This window comes from Portunus trituberculatus, chromosome 30 (assembly GCF_017591435.1).
Source record: "Portunus trituberculatus isolate SZX2019 chromosome 30, ASM1759143v1, whole genome shotgun sequence".
Taxonomy (NCBI): Eukaryota; Metazoa; Arthropoda; class Malacostraca; order Decapoda; family Portunidae; genus Portunus; species Portunus trituberculatus.
In genome coordinates, this window is record NC_059284.1 from 4,532,177 (window position 1) to 4,551,091 (window position 18,915).

An 18,915-nucleotide genomic window follows, 5' to 3' on the forward strand; every position below is an offset into this window, starting at 1 on the left:
CTATGATAACTTTGTATTTATTACTAAAGAGATGCTGTACTTATACAAATATTACATATCGATATTTTGGTTATTTTGACATCTTTCTTTTCGTCATCGTGTCCAGCTTTGGTTATTTGTCAAAGCAGCAAGTATTAACTTGTATCTTGTTGTGCAGCGAGTATTTGCATCTCCAGCGGCTAAAGTAAAAAATCTAGGTGTCTCAAAGGCAGACTATGATATTTCGGAAAAAAGTAAACAATGGCACCTTCTCGCTTTGTACTTTTACCAACAAAACTAATATAAAACAAATTAGAAATATAAAATGAACAATTCAACAATAATGAAATGTGTAAACAAACAAAAGTAAGAAAAACTAAAATAAAAACAAACGTCCCGTAGTCTCTTAACTCTAATGGCCCGCTGTGAGACGTGAGGAAGGTCGTAGCGTATAGCCTGACCACATCACCTCCGCATCCCGGACCTTTGGGGCACTAGAGGTTGTGACACACAGCCTGCACGGCCCCAACAAACCCCCAAGAAAAGAAGAGGAAAGCCAGAGAGGCGATCAGCTGTGTCTTGTGTCAAATTACCTTTCCCTTCACTCAGACGTCATTACCTTGTGGCGGCGGCGTCTCTTTCTGCTGTCATGGTAAGTGGCGCTCTTTGCCGTGCTGTGGGTTTCGTGTGGGGGCGTGGGCGGCAGAGAAATCGGTGAAATAAGATGGTGGTGTGGCGTGGCTGTCTTGGGGGCTACTGCATCTTCCAACCAAAACTACTGGTGTACCGCTGGACCGCTTGAGGACTGCAGGACGGCTGGCTAGTTTTAGATGCAGAACCTAACTCCATGAAGATCTAGCTAACAGTACCCATACAGACGATGAGCCAAGATTTGTTCAAGCAATTCCTGGTCATCGTCTTAATGTGTACTGTTAGCAAGGTCCTCATGGAGTTCTGTTCTGCATCTAAAAGTAGCCAGCGTCCTGCAGTCCTCCAGCCGTCCTGCAATACACCAGTAGTTTTGGTTGGAAAATGTAGAAGTAGCCCCCAAGACAGCCACGCCATACCAACATGTTACTCCTGTATAATTCCGTGGTGTGGGTGGCGGAGAAACGGGTGAAATAAGATGGTGGTGTGGCGTGGCTGTCTTTGGAGCTGGTTGGTGGTATTCTGGTATTGGGGGCTCGTCAGGTACAGACTGTGTTTAAATGCTCTCAAAACATGCCAAACTGTCTTAAAATGCTCTCAAAACATGCCAAACTGTCTTACAATGCCCTCAAAACATGCCAAACTGTCTTAAAATGCCCTCAAAACATGCCAAACTGCCTTAAAATGCTCTCAAAACATGCCAAACTATCTTAAAATGCCCTCAAAACAAGCCAAACTGCCTTAAAATGCTCTCAAAACATGCCAAACTGTCTTAATATGCCCTCAAAACATGCAGACTCTTAAAATGCTCTCAAAACATGCCAAACTGCCTTAAAATGCTCTCAAAACATGCCAGACTGCCTTAAAATGCTCTCAAAACATACCAAACTGCCTTAAAATGCTCTCAAAACATGCCAAACTGCCTTAAAATGCTCTCAAAACATGCCAAACTGTCTTAAAATGCTCTCAAAACATGCCAGACTGTCTTAAAATGCTCTCAAAACATGCCAGACTGTCTTAAAATGCTCTCAAAACATGCCAAACTGTCTTAAAATGCTCTCAAAACATGCCAAACTGTCTTAAAATACTCTCAAACATGCCAAACTGTCTCAAAATGCTCTCAAACATGCCAAACTGTCTTAAAATGCTCTCAAAACATGCCAAACTGTCTTAAAATGCTCTCAAAACATGCCAAACTGTCTTAAAATGCTCTCAAAACATGCCAAACTGTCTTAAAATGTTTTCAAAACATACCAAACTGCCTTAAAATGCTCTCAAAACATACCATACTGCCTTAAAATGCTCTCAAAACATGCCAGACTTTCTTAAAATGGCCTGAAAACATGCCAGAATTTCTTAAAATACTCTCAAAACATGCCAAACTGTCTTAAAATGCCCTGAAAACATGCCAAACTGTCTTAAAATGCCCTCTAAAATGCACGCCGATCCACTGTAGCACTCTCGTGACTCTATACATGGTAAGACCTGACATGGGCGAGTATGTTGGTGTCTTGTAAGTGTTTGCCACGTGTTGCTGAGTAGGAAGAGAGAGAAATACAGACAAAAGTATCATAATTCTTAATATTTTCTTTGGTCTAATTTGGAATTGAGAGAAACATCACAAATTTGTTTTTTTGTCATTAACGTTACAATTGTCTGGATTGGTGGATATAGGCAAGGTGTAGCAGTATATTATCGATGTATGGGTGAAGTTTGGGTGTACTAATACAGCTTTATTTATTTCAGATTGTCAAGATATGGAGAAAGAGAGACCAGTCAAAGAGGAAGAGGAAGAGGTACAGGGAGATAAGGAGAAGAAGAAAGAATGAATGAAGAGAAAAAAGGAAAGGTAAAATAAGAATAAATATTGTCACTTTATAAAGTCTCTCTCTCTCTCTCTCTCTCTCTCTCTCTCTCTCTCTCTCTCTCTCTCTCTCTCTCTCTCTCTCTCTCTCTCTCTCTCCATAGGGTAATATGTAAATGCATTATGGTACTCAAGGGGTACCATTAGCTCCAGAGTCTCTCCATAGAGTGTGTGTGTGTGTGTGTGTGTGTGTGTGTGTGTTTCATTGTTTGATCTGCTGCAGTCTCTGACGAGACAGCCAGACGTTACCCTAGGGAACGAGCTCAGAGCTCATTATTTCCGATCTTCGGATAGGCCTGAGACCAGGCACACACCACACACCGGGACAACAAGGTCACAACTCCTCGATTTACATCCCGTACCTACTCACTGCTAGGTGAACAGGGGCTACACGTGAAGGGAGACACACCCAAATATCTCCACTCGGCCGGGGAATCGAGACCACAACACACTCCACACACCGGGAAAGCAAGGCCACAACCCCTCGAGTTACATCCCGTACCTATTTACTGCTAGGTGAACAGGGGCCACACATTAAGAGGCTTGCCCATTTGCCTCGCTGCTTACTGGGACTCGAACCCGGCCCTCTTGATTGTGAATCGAGCGTGCTAACCACTACACTATGCGGTGTGTGTAAAGGGGATATTTTTTTGCGTACCTTCTAGTTCAAAGCCCACCCGCTAGCAAACCTTTGTCCCGAGTGAGGAAGCCCATCTTACACTCCGACCGAGGACAGGATTCGAACCCATGCACTTGGAGACCCCTCGGACCCCAAAGCAAGCATGGTTCCACTGTACCACGGCGGTGTGTGTGTTTCACTGTTTGATCTGCTGCAGTCTCTGATGAGACAGCCAGACGTTACCCTACGGAACGAGCTCAGTGTGTGTGTGTGTGTGTGTGTGTGTGTGTGTGTGTGTGTGTGTGTGTGTGTGTATTTACCTAGTTATAGTTTTACAGGGTCTGGGCTTTAATCTCGTGTGGCCCCGTCTCCATATCTACACTTATCCAATTTTTCTTTGAAGCTATGCACACTCTTTGCTGACCCCACTTGCTCACTCAAACTGTTCCAAGTCTCAACACATCTTTGTGGGAAACTATATTTTTTAACATCTCTCAGACATCTTCCCTTCCTCAGTTTTCTACTATGTGATCTTGTGTTTTGAATGTCATATTCTTCTCTCAGGATCAGTTTTCATTATCCACTTGATCCATTCCATTAATAAATTTATATAAACTTGTATCAGATCCCCTCTCTCCATTCTCTGTTTCAGGGTTGGTAGATCCATAGCCTTTAGTCTCTCCTCAAATGTCATCCCTTCAAATTCTGGAACCATTTTTGTAGCCATTTTTTGTAGTCTCTCCAACTTCCTCATGTTTCTTTGTATGGAGAGTCAACACAACTCCTGCATATTCCAATCTGGGTCTTATTATAGTACTTATCGATTTCTTCATCATTTCTTTGTCCATGTATTGAAATGCTAATCCAATATTCCTTAGCAAATTATATGTCTCTGAAAATTCTATCAATGTGTGTGTGTGTGTGTGTGTGTGGAAGGTAAGTCTGCGTGCGTATGTGTAAATGCGTGTGCGTGCATGTTGGCAGAACTGCGGGTATGTGTAATTCACCTCGGTTGCCTGCTGGTCACCCAGCCAGTCTTCCCCATTACAGAGCAAGCTCAGAGCTCATAGACCGATCTTCGGGTAGGACTGAGACCACATCAACACACAACACACACCGGGAAAGCGAGTCCACAACCCCTCCAGTTACATCCCGTACCTATTTACTGCTAGGTGAACAGGGGCTACACATTAAGAGGCTTGCCCATTTGCCTCGCCACTTACCGGGACTCGAACCCGGCCCTCTTGATTGTGAGTCGAGCGTGCTAACCACTACACTCTGCGTGTGTGTGTGTGTGTGTGTGTGTGTGTGTGTGTGTGTGTGTGTGTGTGTGTGTGTGTGTGTGTGTGTGTGTTGTATGCCCAAGGAAGAGGCCTTCATTACTCTGCAGTGTCTTGATCGCTAGAACTGAGCTGTGCCTTGGTGGCCATTGCATGACTCGCCTCACCTTGCACACCATGCAGTCTTTTCTCTTTAACCTGTGTTGATATAGGCATCAGTTTGGATTATTGTTTGCTTGTTTGTACCCTTGTGACCTTGTTACCACAGCAAAAGTAAATAAGTCAAGTTTTTATATAATTAGTTACAGGTTTTCCAATATTATATCAGGTGTTAGGGAAGATGTCCAGAATTTTGATGTTAATATATGGCAACCCTCCCCACACACCCACCTGGCCAGTCCTCCCTAAAATCTTCACCTTTGTTGAAACTTGCTCCCAACACACACACACACACACACACACACACACACGCACACACACACACACACACACACGGCCCGGTAGCTCAGTGGTTAGAGCGCTGGCTTCAAGCCAGATGACCGGGTTCGATTCCCCGGCCGGGTGGAGATATTTGGGTGTGTCTCCTTTCACGTGTAGCCCCTGTTCACCTAGCAGTGAGTAGGTACGGGATGTAAATCGAGGAGTTGTGACCTTGTTGTCCCGGTGTGTGGTGTGTGCCTGGTCTCAGACCTATCCCAAGATCGGAAATAATGAGCTCTGAGCTCGTTCCGTAGGGTAACGTCTGGCTGTCTCGTCAGAGACTGCAGCAGATCAAACAGTGAACACACACACACACACACACACACACACACACACACACACACACACACACACACACACACACACACACACACACACACACACACATATAAACTGTAGCCTGCGTTTGAGCCATCAGCTGGTTTGTTTACGTCTGCGCAACATGGCGGCCGTGAACTCGAAAGAGGAATCAGACTTCACAGGGTTTCAAGGAATAATGGAGAAGAGCACTTATGTGAAGAAAATTCTGGAGTTAGAAGGTAAAATTGAAAAACTGTTTGAAAAGTATGAGGGCCTGGAAACGAGTTATGACAATGTAAAGAGAGACTGTGCCGATATGAAGAAGGAAAATGCAGCACTGAAAGAGGAAGTTAAGCTAATTAAAGTGAATTGCGAAAATGTGGAGAATCTCTAGGAAAAGTGATGGAGAAGCAGGCTGAATGGAAAAAAGTCAGGAAGTGGAAAGAAAGGAGGTAAATTACAAAGTTGCAAGTCTGGAAAAGGAAATCAAAGAGTCAGGGAGAAAACTTTGGGCCTTGCTGAAATTATAGATCAACAGATCATAGAAGAGAAGATAGCTGAGAAAGTGGTGAAGGTTATTAAGTCAAATGAGACATTGGTGAGGGAAACTGTAGACAAAAAGAGATGTGTGGTGATATTTGGTGTGGAGGAGGATAAGACACCGAGTAAAATGGAGAGAGAAAAACATAAAAAGGTGATAAATAATATCATTAATGTGGTGCAAGAGGAGGAAAAGACCTAGTACAAGAAATAGAGGACTTCCATAGAATTGGAAAGTTCACAAGAGAAGGTATGAGGCCAATAAGAATCAAACTTAAGTCACAAAAGGATGTAGATGAATTGGTGGAGAAGTCATGGAGGCTAGCCCAGCAGGAAACAACAAGGAAGATTTGGTTGAGAAGAGATCTCGGTGAAAAGGAAAGAGAAATGTTAAATGAGTTGAGAAAGGAGGCTTTGAAAAAAATGAAGAGAGGACAGAAGAAGAGAAGAAAGAGTTTTCTGGAGAATCTTGGATATGAGACTGAGGAAGTGGTTCATAACCCAGAAAAGTACAGCAAGAAAGGACTAAAGAAACTTACATATGAGCGAAATGTAATGTATTCCAACATAAATGGAGTGATATCGGGATTTTAGAACTCAACGATTACTTGAGGACAAGAACCCAGATATTGTGGGTCTTACTGAAACAAAACTGAGAGAGGAGAAGACCTGATGAAGGTTGGAGAAGGGAAATATAACGTTTGGAAAAGAAATAGAGTAGGTAAGATGGGAGGAGGAGTGATGTTGCTGGTTAAAAAAGATATAAAGGTGGATCAAGTGAAAAAGGTATGGGAAAGGCAGAAGTGCTAAAGATCAGAGCAGAAACTAATGAAGGAAAAAGAGGCACTACATAGTGGTGTACGTACCACCTAAGACAAATGCATGGTCAGTACAGGAATATGAAGAAATGATAAGTGATACAGGAACATGTCTGGAAGAAATGTTGGGTGGCTGTGAACGAACTATAATGATGGGAGATTTTAATTGTAAAGAGGTGTGTTGGGAGGACTGGTCAATGGAAGGATCAGAGACAACATGGGAAATACACTATTGACACTGGCAATGGAAAATGTGTTAACTCAGTGGGTCAAAGAAGATACTAGGTTTGGAGGAGAGGGAGCATCGTCAAGACTGGACTTGGTCTTTAGTACAGAGCCAATGGTCATTGAGGAGATGAGGGTGGAGTGCCCTTTAGCAAAGAGTGATCATGCAGTTTTGGAGTTCAAGGTGATAGACGAAGAGAAATCTAGAAGAAATGAAGAATATAAAGTGGGAAGATGGAATTATGCCAAGACAGATTTTGGAAACCTAAAGAAATTCTTTCAAGAGACAAATTGGATGAAATTCAAGAGTGCTAAGGAGCAAATGAAAAGTGGAAGGAATTTATAAAAATATACAAAGAAGGTGAGAAAAATTTGTACCAATAAGACAACATAGAGAAGTTGGAAAGCAGGACTGGTTTAACGATAGATGTGAAAAGGCTAGAACAAGAAAAGAGGATGCATGGAAGAGGTGGAGAAGGAAAAGACGGATTAAGCAGTGGGAAAGTTACAAAAGAGCAAGAAATGAATATGTGTTGATTAGAAGAGAAGAAAGAAAGAAACAAGAAAAGGATATAATTGATAAATGTAAAGACCAACCAAGGCTTTTTACAGACATGTGAACAACAACATCAAAAATAGAGAAAGTATTGAAAGTTTAGAAGTAAATGGAGTATACAGTGAAGATCCCAGGGAAATGGCAGAGGCTATGAATGGATGCTTTCGGAAGGTATTCACAAAGGAGACTGCTTTTGACAAACCACTGGTAATGGAACAGAAAGGGATTATGAAGGAGTTTCAAGTAACTGTGGAGGAGATCAAGAACATGATGGGGAGTTTAGAAGTGAGAAAAGCTGTGGGACCTGATGGGGTATCAGGATGGATTTTAAGAGAATGCAGGGAGCAATTGGCAGAAAAAGTTTGTGAAGTAATTGATGCCTCATTAAGGGAAGGTGTAGTGCCCCAAGACTGGAAAAGAGCTAACATTGTCCCAATCTATAAATCAGGTAACAAGAGAGACCCATTGAACTATAGACCAGTGTCACTTACAAGTGTGGTAGCTAAGATGTGTGAGAGGGTGGTGAAGAATAGATGGACAGACTTCTTGGAGAAAAATGACATACTTTGTGAGTGTCAATTTGGTTTTAGGAAAGGGCGTTCATGCACGACAAACCTGATATGTTACTATTCGAGGGTGATAGATGTAATACAGGAAAGAGATGGTTGGGCTGATGGAATATATCTGGATTTAAAAAAGGCCTTTGATAAGGTACCACACCAGAGACTGATCTGGAAACTTGAAATGGTAGGAGGAGTGCATGGCAGTTTACTAAAATGGATGGAAGACTTTTGGTAGGAAGAGAAATGAGAACAATAATTAAGGACAGACCATCAGAATGGGGATTGGTGGAGAGTGGAGTTCCACAGGGATCAGTGTTGGCACCAGTAATGTTCGCAGTCTACATAAATGACATGGTGGATGGGGTGTCCAGTTATGTGAGCCTATTTGCAGACGATGCAAAATTGTTAAGAAAAGTGAGATGTGACAAAGATTGCGAACTACTCCAGGAAGACTTGGACAGAATATGGAAATGGAGCTGTACATGGCAAATGGAGTTCAACACGACAAAATGCAAGAAAATAGAGTTTGGCAAGAGTGAAAGAAGAATCAGGAGTATGTACAAGATAGGAAATGAAGACATAAAACCAGTCATGAAGAAAAAGACCTTGGGGTGACAATTACCAATGACCTATCGCCAGAGAGACATATAAACAAAATAATTGGAGAAGTATTGAACTTATTGAGGAACATAAGAGTGGCGTTCGTATATCTAGATGAAGAAATGATGAAGAAAATAATTACTGCAATGATAAGACCGAGGCTTGAATATGCAACAATACAGTGGGCTCGAACTTAAAGAAACACATAAGGAAACTAGAGAAAGTACAGAGGGCTGCAACGAAAATGGTGCCTGACTTAAGAGATTTGACTTATGAAGACAGACTGAAAAGAATGCAACTTCCAACCCTGGAAAACAGAAGAGAAAGGGGAGACCTGATAGCAATATACAGAGTGATGATTGGCATGGAAAAATGGATAGGGAAGATCTGTGTATGTGGAATGGAAGAATGTCGAGAGGGCATGGGAAAAAACTAAAATGGCCACTTATAGGAGAGATGTGAAAAATATAGCTTCCCTCATAGAAGGGTGGAAGCATGGAATAGTTTAGACGTGGAAGTGGTCAACGCAAGGAATATTCATGATTTTAAGAAAAAGCTGGACATTAATAGATATGGAGACGGGACAACACGAGCATAGCTCTTTTCCCGTATGTTACAATTAGGTAAATACAATTAGGTAAATACACCACACACACACACACACACACACACACACACACACACACACACACACACACACACACACACACACACACACCTTTCTCCATGTAGCTCCTCTTCTACAGCTGTAGCTCATCGCATCGCATGACCTCTCCTCAAGCTCTTCGTCATCGTCCTGTTCATACACCTTCTTATCTCGCCAAATTGATGGTTTCCTGCCCTGCCTACTGGAAACACACATGATAAAGTAATAACTGATCATTTTAGTGTTTTATATGGAGATAAACCTAACAAAGACACCTGTGAACTCAATGAGGAAGTGAATAACTAAAAAGCTTTCAAATAACAAATACTTATGTGTGCATCTTTTCAGTGTCCAAATGAGGCAGATGTCAGCAGACAGGTCACCACCACCACTACCATCACCACCACCACTACCACCACCACCACCACCTTAGGAAGCAGGGCAACCTTCAGGTGAAACACACCACCCAATCACTCACTGCTGGTGTGGACGGGAGAAGCACTGGTGTGTGATCTTTCTCCTAAAGTATGGTAAGTATAGTCTCTCTTCAATAAATATGTTATATGGAAACATTATAATTATGCAACTGAGCATTTTTCTAAACTTAGATAAGGCAGACAAAGGATCATGTTTTTATGTCTATTTTTATTTTGGGGTTTAAAGCTTTTGTTACATGTGGTGGTTTATAGAATAATTGCACAACATCCATACTTGACTTATATTAGAGGTAAACTAGTTAGCATAAAAATTACTCCAATTTGCTACCATGAAGATACTCCATTTTGCATTATCTGAAATAATCTTAAAACTAATAATGATAAAACACATTACAAACATATAGGGGCTAAATGAATGGGAGAGAAAGTAGCTACATAGCAAGCAGTGAAGAAATGAGATTAACTAACTGCATTTGCTAATTGAATAAATTTGTAAGGGAGACACATGAAGTGTACTCCAAATAAACCTTTGGCAGCCACAATGCACAGTGATTTGCTGCATCCACAACAAGCAGGTCAGGCTGGCATTCTTTTCACTGCATCACATTGTCCTCAGGTGAGCAGCGCTACACAAGGTTGTCACAGCGATGGGAGGAGAGCTTGATGTTCTTCCCATACACCGTCTTCACCTGTTCGGTGCCAAACTGGCCGTACACAAACACACACTCCGAGGGGACGACAGGACCATTGCTGGCCCACTGCACATCACAATCTGTGAGGCAAGAAACAACCTTTTCTAACAACCAGGTGGGTTATTGTATATATACATACAAGACAAACTCAGGTTTTTTATGTAGACTTTTAAGAAATATAAGAGGAGAATGCAAGAATTGACAAGGCTGAGCACAATGCTAGAAACAGAAGTGGGGGGAAACCGATTAAATGAGATAGGCTAGCTAGCTGTTTGCTGCCTTGCATTTCTGTGGCTGTACTTATATTTAATTACCTTGTGGTTGATGCCATTAGGTTTTGTGACGTGAGTGTTGATCATATTGGTGTCAATGAATCCCTCCTCACCCTCCCACTCCTCAGGCACCTCGCCCAGCGTGTACACCACCTGCAGCCGGCTGTCCTGGTCTGCCAAGGAGAACACAATATCGAGGTTTGTGGGAAATGTATAAACATGTATAAATGTTTTAATACTGCTTGTATCTAGCCATCAGAATGAAATGAAGTCTGTTAGTTCTTAAGAGATTGTGTGTAAAATGTTAGTAAAGCAGCTTGATATCAAGTTTAAGATTCTTAATCTCTAAAATTTGTGCTTCACAGTATACCAACTGTGGCTCAATATACTGAGCCCCTTGTTCCTTCCAGATATGTGGTCTTGTTGCCGTGGTGGAACAGTAAAGGTTTTACTAAAGACACATGAAGCGAAGCCTAGATGGTGCCAGAACTGACAAGGGACAGAGCAAGTAATGAGAGGAGTCTTGGATATATGGAAGTGCAAGGAAGAAGGAGAGATGATGATGGATAGCATACAAGCAAGATAAGAGAAAAAAAAGGACTAGACAAGATGAAGATACAAACAAGATTAGATGATAGCAGAGAACAAGGACTATTTAAGATTGGAAAGAAAAATGAAAGGGCTAGATATGCTGGAGGGAAAGGACCAACAGGGCAGGTAACTGGAGGAAATTCACTGCAAACAGCAACTCCGTACAGATGAAGATGATGTTCTGGAATGGCGGTGAGGTATGGCTGTCACTGGCATTCTGCATGATGCCTGTAATGCTATCAGGTCATGTCCTAATAAGCAACATGCTCAGGGGAGTGCCATATGTCACAAGGAGTCATGTCTGTTGATAGTGAGGTACCTGGTACACTTGAGGAATACAGTGCTGGGCCAAATATGAGTAGATGAGAGCAGTCATGCATGATGTGTGACTCCCACTAATGCAAACTCCTTAACTACTCAATCTCGTGGCCCAGCATAAAGTTCCTCAAGTCAGAAGATTAATGGCTACAGTCTTCACTATATTAACCCCTTTAGCACTGGGACACATTTTTACCTGAGATTTGTGTACCATTAGACCATTTCAATGACATTAACAAAGGTCTATGGAGGTCACAAGAATAATGGCCACAGTCTTCAATATTTTTAATTCCCCACATGAGTTTGTGAAGTTTTAGTAAATCACCAAATAGTAACCAAAAGGAATATGGAGACTCATGTTTTTTAGGACATTTTTAAGATGATTTGATGTGTTTTAAGGCATTATAAGACAGTTTGGCATGTTTTGAGGGCAGTTTAAGACAGCTTGGCATGTTTTGAGGGCAGTTTAAAACAATTTGGTGTGTTTTCAGGGCATTATAAGACAGCTTGGCATGTTTTGAGGGCAATTTAAGATAGCTTGGCATGTTTTTAGGTCTTCAATCTTTTAATCCCCCACATGAGTTTGTGAAACAGTAAAAATCACCAAATAGTCACCACAAGGGATATGGCAATGTGTCACCCTACTGAAGGGGTTAAATAGTATTGTAAGGAAGCTTTGCAAAAATTGCTTTTTTTTTTTTTTTTTTTTTTAATCATGAAAGCTGATTTTGTGTGTGTGTGTGTGTGTGTGTGTGTGCGAGATAATCACTCTTTTGTTATTTCTGAAAGGTGATGTAAAGTTTTTAGGTGTTTGTGAGTGAGGTAAGAGTGTGTGAGGGTGTCATTGTGTCAGGGGTGTATCAAGAGTGTATCTTACTCTGTAGATTGCTTCAATGAATGGTAATGAATGGTGTTTTAACCTCTTCAGTACCATGACACATTTCCATATTCCTTGTGGTGACTATTTGGTGATTTTGTACAGCTTCACAAACTCATGTGGGGGTTAAAATGGTGAAGACTGTGGCCATTAATCTTGTGACCTTCTTATGATGGGCACTACTTTGTTAACGCGGAGTAATGTAATGTAATGTTCTACCGTATGATGTACTATGACCGTGGGTATTGTTCCACCCCACGGGACGCCGCACTCAGTCGCTCCCAACACAGCTTCGTGAACAGACTCACGTTCTTTGACTGGTTCTCCTGTCCTGCACAGCCAGTCCAGTTCTACAGTGTACTGTCTACAGTCACACTCCAGTGTCTAGACTGTAATTCTACATCACGCTTACTACAAGCTTCATCTAGCTGCTACCAACTATAAGTCTCGCTCTGGCCACCAGCTACTTCTCAAGCCTCCACAGCTACTCGCTACCAAGTCTACCAAGCTTCAATACACTTTGTATCTTACAATAAACACAGGGAAAGGCCCCGGTGTTTCTCTTCAACCACACCAGAACATATTGATGGTGCCAGCGGTACCAGGACATTCTTGACCTTTGCTGATGTCAATAAAATTGTCTAATGGTGCACAAATCTCAAGATAAAAATGTTTCCCAGTACTGAAGGGGTTATCGTGTGTGTTTGTGTGTGTGTGTGTTTACCAAGTTAAAATTTGTAGATTTTTTACTGTAATGTTTTTTATCTTTTATTCATTGTTTTATTATTCAGTTGAAAATATTTGTACACTTCCAGGCAATGTAATAATGTAAAGAATTGTTGAATAAAAGTCCAGGGAGACTCTTGCATTTAATTTTAGCTCCAGTATGCATCTGCCTCATCTCTGGAGGCTCTTTTTGCTATTTGTTGGCCAGTAATGCAGTATTTTGCCTATTTGTTGCTGTTTTTTGCCCAGTAGTGCAGTATTTTGGACTTTAATTTTTTTTAAGATACTGAGTCATTTTTTCACTTTAGTTTATTCTTTCTCCACTTATTTGTGTTGCTTATGACAATAAAAAAAAAGGTTTTCTTTCTGCCATGTATTGTTGAAAGTGAGTGGGAGGTTAATGGCGGCAATATTGGTGTGTCAGTGACCTAAGCCAGCTTGAGGCGACTACTCACAAACTACCCACAAATATTCCCAGGAAAGGAAATTTACCAAAACAAAGATTTCTTCACAATTTATTATTCAGTAGTGACAAAACAGTTCATAGTACAGTGACAACACAATGAGGCAGTGAAGACAGTTTATTACAATGGAGTAATGGCACCACAACACACCACATCTGTCCAAGTACATACACCACCCACAATGAGTGAGGGACGACTGACTGCCAAGTCGACCCACAACTCCCCCTCCACGGCCACCAGCACCACCAGTAGGTGATGGCCGCGCAGGATCAAGGTGCCGTGCAGAATGCTTGCTGGTGGTGGCGGGCGGGGACGGCGGCGGCAGGTGTTGAGGGGCAGAATGTGCGATGCGAAGCAGAATCTCTCGCTGGACGACGGCGGCGGCGGTTGAAGTGGTGGTGGTAGGCGTTTGCCGGGCCGCTGGGGTGCGCCGCGAGGCAGTCCCTCAGCGGCGGCGGTGGTGGTGTTGGGTGTCAGTGAAGGCCATGCGAAGCCTGAGTCCCTCCCTGATGGTGCAGGAGTCACGGGATCGCTGCACTCAGGCCTTGGATCACCATTTCCTGTAATAGACAAACATGTACCACGCCACACTGTCCTACAATACACACTTCACTGCCTCAATCAGCCTCTCACTGGCCCTCCTCGATCGTTATAACACTTACACTCAGTTACATTCTTCTTCCTTCTCTCAGGTTCTCCCGTCTTTACGTATATCTATAGCATCCCGGCCCTTTAATGTCATAACACAAGCATCCCTTCATTCTCACATCTCCCACGCCAGTCTGGGTAAGCCACACCACGTCACACTCCCTCAAACCCTCACCCCCACACCCGATCCTCGCACATCCACACAACCAATCTTGCCACATATTCATCTTCCTGGTTCGTGAAATCTTCCCTGCCGTCATCTACTGGTTCTCGTCACCAATCCGCCTCCTCACCACACCTGACTCGCTATCACCACTCAGCGGCGACGTTAAGAGTACGTAGTGTGTGTGGGCGCGATGCAAGACAGTCCTTCCCTGATGTTGGTCGGTAGCGAGGCAGAGGTGTTGATAGTGGGCGTTGTCAATGAAGGCGTAGTGCAAAGTAGAGTCTCTCCTTGATAGTAGAGGGGACGCATTTTCGCTTCGAGTCAGGTCTTTGGATCGTCAACACCTGTAATGGACAAAAAATATACATGAACAAAATAACATTATCTTGTTCACTATTATAATTATCTCATCTAACACGCCACATTGTCTTAAAACTCCTCCACTGCCTCAACTCACTCGTGAACCTCTTTGTCCATTCGCGCTTTTATTCCACATATCCACCATTCTCGTCCTTTCCACTCCACTTCCCGATCACAACATACTCACATGTCGTTGTCATGAACAGCGAAGTGTCTCGAACACTTTACAACAATGATACAACAATGAGTTGTTCATTCACATAACTACCACTTCAGAACAACTGTGACGGCTCTATCCCCAAACGTGACGTTTCAGCACTAAAACACTTGTTTGATGCTTTACATTGAATGATACACTGGTTCACAGCACATTTGATGGTACAATGGTTCACAGCACATTTGATAGTACACTGGTTCACAGCGCTACGAAACTGTGGCTGAAGCGTCACGCCACCCAACCACTCCCTCACACCTCACACAACGCAACACCCCACAACCCTAACAACCCCACACGCAGCTCATGATACCATCATACCGCGGCTCGTGACACCTTGGCTTGCATCTGCGCCACCGCTCAGTGAGGAGAAGCCGAGACACACTAAGGCAGACCTAAGCCACAACAAACACCCTGCAGCCTTGCTACCAATGCACACCCAAGCCCTGTCGTGGACACGCTACACCACGCTGTTGTGAGCATGTAGCGCCCTCAACAAACATGTCACGAGGCACTTTATTAATAGAACACTAACGCGTGCCATTGTTTCATTACGGAATGGCAACTTCCAATGCCGATTAACTTTTATCACATAGAAAACTGATGTTAAGAAAGACAACGTGCTAACTACTACACTACGCGGAGTGTGTGTGTGTGTGTGTAATTCACCACGGTCGTCTGCTGGTCAACCAGCCATTAGGGATGGCAGTTTTGGTCCGAGTAGTACTCGGTTTACTCGGTTTTTGGATTTGAGTGAGTACTACTCGGTTTATTCGGTTTTCATAATTCAATTACATGTTCAATTAATGCGTTGAAAATGTAATACAGGCCTTCAAACTAAAGAGTAAAGATGTTTTTCGGTATTTTGTTGGGGAAGAAGGCGGTGCATGCCGCACAACCACCCAGACATTAATGGAATAGTCCAATTCCTAAGAACAAGCCTAACAGTGCCAACAGTCCAACACACGGGCTTGGGTGAAGGAAAGAGAGACCTGTACGAGTACACGACGAGTAGGCTTACTCAGTCAGTTCACAGTTGGCAGTTAGTAGTGGTGGGCAAGTACCGCTAATTTCAGTACCGGTACGTACCGGTACAAAAGAAACCATTACTGATACTACCGGTACTGTACCGGTACACACACACACACACACACACACACACACACACACACACACGTGTGTATGTGTGTATTGGAAATTGCCAATTTAAATATCTAGCATTTATCATTTCTATCTACATAAAGCAAATCACACAGCTCTTTCATAAATATTTTTGTTAAAAAAAATTAAAATAAATATATAAATAAAAGACACACGGCCGTCTTCATAATATATTGTGGTTCCCTTTTAAAACTGATGGGAAATACCTAAATTATAGCAAACTAACATGAAAAAAATAATTCGTAATGGTATGAATTGAGTGGTATGCAGCAGCAGCAGCAGTAGTAGTAGAAGTAGAAATGCAATGGTAAAATGCCGGCCAACTGCAGTGTTACTGCACCGCCAGACGCCAGTCCGCCAGACCGCCACCGTCCCGGCCACCGATCCGCCGAGTGGTGCCGACACATTATTCATTCTTAGCGGTACGAAGCAGCAGAGTCCCGGCACAGACGCTAGACGGTACAAGCGTCAAGCGGTACCGGAAATGATGCCAGCACATTCAGTCGTACCAGTACAGAAGCGTCTCGCCGAGCTACCGCGGCTCGGCCGGCGGAATGAGGCAGCGGGATGCTGACAGTTGACGACACCTTCCTCACACAACTGAGACGCGTTCAAGCAGGATGAGGTAATTTGGGCGTCTGTAATATTCGTACGTAGTAGTAGTAGTAGTAGTAGTAGTAGTAGTAGTAGTAGTAGTAGTAGTAGTAGTAGTAGTAGCTACCGAGACCGCGCCGACGCGCCAGGGCAGCCAGTCGGTACCAGTGTGGAGCGGTACCGAGAGTGAGAATGACTCAATGTTACCGTCTTACCCATCACCGCTCGCCTTGAGCCACCTCCACGCTGTATACAATTTGCTCAGTACTGTTTCGGCTATTTACCGGTACAGTACCGTTAAGGCTGGTACTGGTACCGGAACTTGCCCACCAGTCCGAGAGCCGCGCTGCACTTGGCAGGACAAGGCGCTTGCCGTGAGGGACAGTGAGTGGTGGAGATGAAGATAGTGATATCTATAGTAGCGAAGAGAATATTGTGTGTGTAGCCTCTCAGTAATCAGAGGTTAACTATTTAAACATGGTTGAGGACACAAAGTGGACAGTGGAGTGTGGGTGCCTGCTAGTGACACGGACAGCCGCCGCCGAGCAGTCTTTGGCTAACGTAAGTAATATATTGGTGTAACTCATCATTTCACGGTGGTGCCATGTCATAACCTAACGTTGGTAACCTCCAGGACAACATATCAGTGAACTAACACCTGCACATACTTATAAAACCAAATAATTCAAATCTTGAAAACGTAAACAAACCGATCCCTGACCCGCCGCCTCTCTCTCAGCCATTATCTGCCTCATCTCTCACTCATTACAGGCCAGACAGGTCACAAAGTGGACCCATAGGCCTAATCTTTCATGTCAGTTGTTGAGATATACCCGCAATTACCTGATTTGTGTGCTATGGAGGCTCAGTGAGAAGAAGCGGGCCTACCCATGACGTCACGAGCCCCAGGCTGTGACGTCATCACCAGCTCCCGCCCAAAATGCCGGTCCCAGATGCTCGACTTCCACTATTATTTATATTTGTCTCAGTTCATTTATTTCGAGTCACAAGTGCCTTTTAAGGGTTTCTAATGATAGTTCGCAGTGTTTTACGTGTCTTCCATGCTTGAGTTGAGTGAAGTACGGTGATGTAGAGGGTGTTTATGACTTGAATGGGAGGGCCAAAATACGCTAAAATTTTTACCTCCGCTATCTGTGATTTTTTATTTGAGGTTGTAGCGAAGTGTTTGTGTTTTCAAAAGATGGTTTATCATGAGAAAAGTGTGCAAGGCTCCTGAGAAGTTAAAGATGTGGACTTTAAGAATGATATGTAGTCCTGTTAATATTGTAAACAACGTCATTTTTAAATATTATTTTTTCTAATAGGGCGAGTTGCCAGGTTTTGATATATCGAAATGATAGTCATAATTTTTGAAAAACGTTATCGATTCAGTTGAATGAAATTGGTGGGCTTTGAAATTGTGTTTAAGCAAGTCGAAGTTCTAATACTTTATTTAGTATATTTTTGAGCTATTTTTATTATTCCTTTTCTCGGCAATGTTTTTGTATTTTAGAAGTTAGTTTCGATTGATAACGAGTCAGAATTTTTATAACATTCGTGTCCAGCTGCCTTTTTGGGAATCCTCATTTTCAAAATGATTTGCGTAACGAATAAATGTGACGTCATCAAGGAGGCCGACCCCACCCCGGCTGGACCCAGGCCGATACCTGGCTCCAGGCCCGAGGGTGTGGGGTGTGTGTGTGTGTGTGTGTGTGTGTGTGTGTGTGTGTGTGTGTGTGTGTGTGTGTGTGCCTTATCTTTCGTTATGAGGAGCCCACCAGCTGGAACCACTGACACCCAGCTCCCAGCTGGAGGGTGTTGGAGGGGAAAGTGGCTGTGTGTGTGTGTGTGTGTGTGTGTCATTTTCTTTCATGGTACTTAGTGTGTGTGTGTGTGTGTGTGTGTGTGTGTGTGTGTGTGTGTGTGTGTGTGTAATTCACTATGGTTGCCCGGTAGTCACCCAGCCAGCCTTCCCCATTACGGAGCAAGCTCAGAGCTCATAGAGCGATCTTCGGATAGGACTGAGACTGTGTGTGTGTGTGTGTGTGTGTGTGTGTGTGCCTTTATCTTTCGTTATGGGGTACAGTACCGTTAAGGCTGGTACCGGTATTACTTGCCCACCACTAGCAGTTAGCCAGTTTCGCAGTTTCCGTTGGCAGCGTTAGCATCATATCAGCCAGTTGTCTCCCTGACACACAGTTAGTTAGTTAGTTAATTTATTGACAAAACAAAATTACATTACATGAACAAAGAACAAAGAACCAATATTTAAACTTA

The 18,915-nt window shown here is 43.1% G+C and overlaps 2 long non-coding RNA genes across 4 annotated transcripts; one reads left to right on the forward strand and one right to left on the reverse strand.

Moving 5' to 3' along the window:
* The first annotated feature begins 390 nt into the window (after positions 1 to 390).
* LOC123510833 lies at positions 391 to 12,855 on the forward strand. 2 transcript variants are annotated; one of them, XR_006676613.1, is made up of 7 exons: positions 391 to 631; positions 2,374 to 2,476; positions 9,219 to 9,340; positions 9,467 to 9,648; positions 10,172 to 10,362; positions 10,648 to 10,717; positions 10,930 to 12,855. It is a non-coding gene; the product is annotated as an uncharacterized LOC123510833 (long non-coding RNA). The 2 variants fall into 2 exon arrangements; XR_006676614.1 differs by lacking the exons at positions 391 to 631; positions 9,219 to 9,340 and having other exon boundaries at positions 2,417 to 2,476.
* A 678-nt stretch (positions 12,856 to 13,533) lies between these two features.
* On the reverse strand, positions 13,534 to 15,442 carry LOC123510834. 2 transcript variants are annotated; one of them, XR_006676616.1, is made up of 3 exons: positions 15,205 to 15,442; positions 14,158 to 14,653; positions 13,534 to 14,055 (listed from the first exon to the last, which is right to left on the reverse strand). It is a non-coding gene; the product is annotated as an uncharacterized LOC123510834 (long non-coding RNA). The 2 variants fall into 2 exon arrangements; XR_006676615.1 differs by having other exon boundaries at positions 14,460 to 14,653; positions 15,205 to 15,429.
* Positions 15,443 to 18,915: the final 3,473 nt, after the last annotated feature.